At 43.9% G+C, this 5000-nt stretch overlaps 1 protein-coding gene across 2 annotated transcripts in view; it reads right to left on the minus strand.

Moving 5' to 3' along the window:
* The window catches only part of LOC121369103 (toll-like receptor 13), a 25403-nt gene that overhangs the window by 5255 nt on the left and 15148 nt on the right, over positions 1 to 5000 (minus strand). The window lies entirely within an intron of this gene.

Below are 5000 nucleotides of genomic sequence, written 5' to 3' on the forward strand. Positions count from 1 at the left end.
AGTAGTAGTAGTAGTAGTAGTAGTAGTAGTAGTAGTAGTAGCAATAGCAGCAGTAGTAGCAGTAGTAGTAGCAGTAGCAGTAGTAGTAGTAGTAGTAGTAGTAGTAGTAGTAGTAGTAGTAGTAGTAGTAGTAGTAGTAGTAGTACCACCATCGACATCCCAAACTGCGTTCACCTAACGACAAAAACACGAATACGATATTTACGGATATACTAATCTACATTTTCCGCTACGATTCGTAAAAGAAAATAGATAGCAATCAGTTAACGTAAAGTGGTGTGGTGGGTTGATAACCACAGGCCTGTGTGATGTGTCTAGTGCTGTAGTGAAGTAGTTGGCTTGACCTCGCTTTCAATTGCAGCCGCCGGATAGCTTAACGACAAAAAGGTAGGCAGAGACACGTAAGTCCTACTCTTCCAGTACATAACCTCTCAGCAGGCAAAACTCTCTCAGTGTCCCCTTGCTAACATAGCTTGGTACACCCCGGTATCTGGGCCCTTACGGACTCAGGGTAGACTAAGGGGGATCTCGGAGCAGCTGGAGCCCCAGAGGTGCAGCGTGCATGGCCCATCGACGTATGGACACGCTCTGACACTCACTAATCCATTTCCAGCTATGGACATATAAGTAGTATACAGGCCTGTATGGGGTCATGTCCTACTTTCCCGTGATCACGTGACCTTGGTAGGAGACAATGGGCTTGGTGTAGACAATGGGTTTGGTGTAGACAACAGGCTTGGTATAGACAATGAACTTGGTATAGACAATGGGCTTGGTGCAGGTGTGTGACCTTGGTAGGAAAGAATGGCCTTTGTGTAGGAAACAATGACACAATGGCTTTTGTGTAGGAAACAATGGCCTTTGTATAGGTGGGTGCAGGTGTCTGACCTTGGTAGGAGACAATGGCCTTTGTGTGGGAAACAATGGCCTCTGTAGAGGTGGGGTGTTGGTGTATGGCCTGGGTAGGAAACAATGACACAATGGTCTTTTGTGTGGGAAACAATGGCACAATGGTATTTTGTGTGGGAAACAATGGCACAATGGTCTTTTGTGTGGGAAACAAGGGGCCTTTGTAGTGGTGGGTGTAGGTGTATGGTCTCGATAGGAAACAATGGTCAAGGAAACAATGACACAATGGTCTTTGTATAGGAGACAATGGCCTCTGTGTAGGTTGGTACAGGTGTGTGGTCTTTATGTAGGAGACAATGACCTTGGTGCAGGTGTGCGATCATGGTGTATTCAATTCAATGTATTGCATATTACCAAACAAACTGGTGTCAGCAAACAAATAAAAGCAAAGAAACAACAACAATTAATAATAACAATATGTACAGGCCAAGTGTAAGTCTGACGTTGGTTTTGGCTTCATTGTATAACGTCTATTGTGTTGTTTTTTGTATTCACAGTGGACATACACGTGAATGTTTTTTCACAGTGTTTTATTCTAGACACCCAAAATAATAGCCGTTAAAATATGTCTCGTGGGGAAGGACTGTAGCTGTTTGCTAACTGTTTGGTCTAAAGTGAGGCTTTCATTTCGCCAGACAAAATGCGTGTGTGATGATTTTCATTCATTTGTATTTCTTTAGCACATTGTCGACGTTTTCTTTGTTGCCGTCATTCAGCCATTCATTCATTCGCTTTATAATAGAGGAGTACTTTATCAGACCTCTTCATCGGCCCTCATGCAAAGGCATTTTATTACGCCTCTCCGAGTGTTTATGAAAGCAGGTGAACTGCAAAAGACATACCGACGCGTGCCCGTCTTAATTAGCAGAATAGATTTGTTATGGTATGCACACTGACCGTCAAAGTTTGTTTGTGTTCAGCGACATCACTAGAGGACATTGATTTATGAATCATCGGTTATTGGATGAAAAAACTTAATTTGACAGTTTTAGAGAGGAAACCCGCTACATTTTTTCCATGAGTAGCAAGGGATCTTTTATATACACAATCTCATACCCCTTATGGGGCCAGTATTTCATAATTAAACACAAACGTTTTGTGCGTGCGTGCGTGCGTGCGTGCGTGTGTGTGAAACACTACAGCCCATTCCTATGAAGAAAGAACGCGTGACTGCAACTCAACGCTCCAACCTAACCTATGCTCTTTTAACTACATTTTAAACACGAGTATTTCCCAAGACTACAAGGCTTTATAGACAACCAGTGTATTATGTCTGGTAAATCAAAGGCCGTGGTATGTGCTGTCCTGTACACACATTCAATCACAAATCTAGTTATAGAGTAGAATACACAAAAAACAAACGCAATGGTTGAGAGAGAGAGAGAGAGAGAGAGAGAGAGAGAGAGAGAGAGAGAGAGAGAGAGAGAGAGAGAGAGAGAGAGAGAGAGAGAGAGAGAGAGAGAGAGACGATATGCTACTCGTGATTAATCCATTAGTGTAAGTCGGCGACACGCGCGCCGCCATGAGTTTAACAAGTAGTATGTGTTGACCAAAGGGAAATAACTGCATTTTATAGGATCGATCCCCGTCGATGGCAAAATAGGCTATAGCTAACCAGTGCATTATGTCTGGTATATCAAAGGCCGTGGTATGTGCTGTCCTGTACATACAGCTCTTGCTACTATAAAGTACCGGGGTAGAAATATCCAATCACAAATCTAGTCATGGAGTAAAAAACACAAAAAACAAACGCAATGGTTTGGTTTTTCATTTTTTATTTCATCTTCTCAAAAATGCTTGTGCCGTTTTTGCCCAGTCTGCTCTCGTCGTGTCTGTTCCACGCCACTCTCTTCACGTTTCCGTTTCTGCTCGGCCTTGGCTTGCTCTACCACCTGTTGTGTTGGGGACACCATGACGACTTTGGGTGCCGGGGGCTTGTTCTGTTCCTCTTTTTCTTTTTTCCATGTAGGGTCATACAGTTCTAGACATCGATCTACACTGTACATCATCTGACTTTTCCCACCACGTTGCACTGGAAAATGAGGTTGAAGTTTACCTTCTGCTTGCAACTTGTAGAAACGGGTCCACTTATCCACGTCGGGTACATATAACTTGTATTGGTCTGACATGTTGCTTCTCTGAAGGTTCTACCTCAAATGACGATGTTACCCATTACCCTTTTATTTATACTCTCTACAATTTCACGCATGCACACAAAGATTAAATTTTGTGTGGTACGTATGACCCATCCCCCATCCCAAATCATAGCTCGTGCACGGCTCAGGGCCACTCCCGGGACTACACTCAGGGCCTCACACAGGGCCACACTCAGGGCCACTCAGGGCCATACTCAGGGTCACAGGTCTACACACTCACACACACACACACACACACACACACACACACACACACACACACACACACACACACACAGGGTCACCCTTAAATTAATAACAAACAAAACGTGTTATTCACGAGTTTATTTTACAAAACGAAAAGTATCACACTCATGCAATACGTGTTTAATGTCTGAACACGTTATTCACATAGGGACATCTCGGGGACAGTCTGTAATGTTCCATCACTGGATCGTCCATTCTCTGCCATCGGTAGACGCGTAGTCCACAGCAGTAACAGACAACGGCATCATGGTCTCCCGTGTAGAAGAAACCGGCCTTGGCGAGCTCCCTCGGTTTCTGGCGTAACTGTAAGGGCCACCACCCAAATATCTGCATTCGTGTATAGAATCCTCTCATTTCGGGTCGATGACAGAACAAGTAATGTCTCGAAAGGCCATCCCATTCGTCATCGGCGTCGTAGGCATCATCATCGTAGGGAGCAGCATCCGTTTTATATTCTCGAGCAGCATCCGTCTGATTCATGGGTTCTTCGTCCACGATTTCGACGGGTTCACCGATATCCATGGGGTCTTCATCCACAATTTCACCGGGTTCACGTGCAGCGTCCGTTTGATCTGTGTCATTTTCTTCAGGTTTGGTAGTCACTCTTTTGATTGTATGTCTTTCTGAACATTTGCAGACCAAGACGTCGTCCTCGTCGCTACTGCTGCTGCTACTAACACTGATCGAATATCCCGATGCCATTTTCTTCGTTCCAGATAGAGTGCAACAAGACACAAGAATGTCAGAATCATAAAACACGTCTGTTCTCTAGCACAGTCATAAAGCAAATGAAGTGTAAACTATAAATCCATTCTTTTATACCTTCGATTTCACCCAAAACAAAATGTTTGTCACACTCGTTCACCACTGGTGACACTCGTTAGGGTTGCAGAAGTTACACTGAAGAAATCCCATCTGGTTTTGATGGTCGTCTTGCATGGTGCAGGGCACAATCGAGTTCAGCTCTGGTACAAAATCACACATGACTGTGAAACAGCCTTTCAGTTTCTCCCATTGTTGTAGAGAAAGGAATATTCCTTTCTTCGAAGGTTTGACAGATTTCGTTTCATCACACCACCACCACTGACGCAGGTCCACCCCAGTAAAGTTCTTGTCCATACTAGCATGAACATTGGCTCCAAGGTGTTTGACCAATGTTTCATCCTTCCCTTGTTTCAAGGCTGAAATCGTTTCGTCTATCTGATTCTTACATCCACACAGTTCAACCCACTGCTTTAGATTTAGAGCGATACCTCGTTTGGTGGGGAATGTTTTCCCCTTATCACTGTCGAATTTCCGGATATGTATCAAAAGTTCTTGCTTCCATGGTTGGGCCATAACGTATACATTTTGTCCAATTTCTAGTTGGCATCGCGATCTTTCACCCTGTTCAGGGCATTGAGTAGTACTTGATGAATGTCCCGATGCCATCTTCTTCTTTCAAAATAAAAAAAGCAACAAAACACAAAAATGTGAATATCAACAACCTCTAAAACAAAACTAGACGTAGATCTTGTCTGTGGACTTTTCGGCGAACGAATGACAATGAAGCCAAAAGCACCCTTTTTATACCCGAGGGAGGTACCCCCAGCTCAGTCCAAGGACGCACACCTGTACCCAGGCCATTGTCTCATACACAAAGACCATTGTTTCCTACACAAAGGCCATTGTAACATTGTTTCCTTGACC

The sequence above is a fragment of the Gigantopelta aegis genome, chromosome 3 (assembly GCF_016097555.1).
Source record: "Gigantopelta aegis isolate Gae_Host chromosome 3, Gae_host_genome, whole genome shotgun sequence".
NCBI lineage: Eukaryota > Metazoa > Mollusca > Gastropoda > Neomphalida > Peltospiridae > Gigantopelta > Gigantopelta aegis.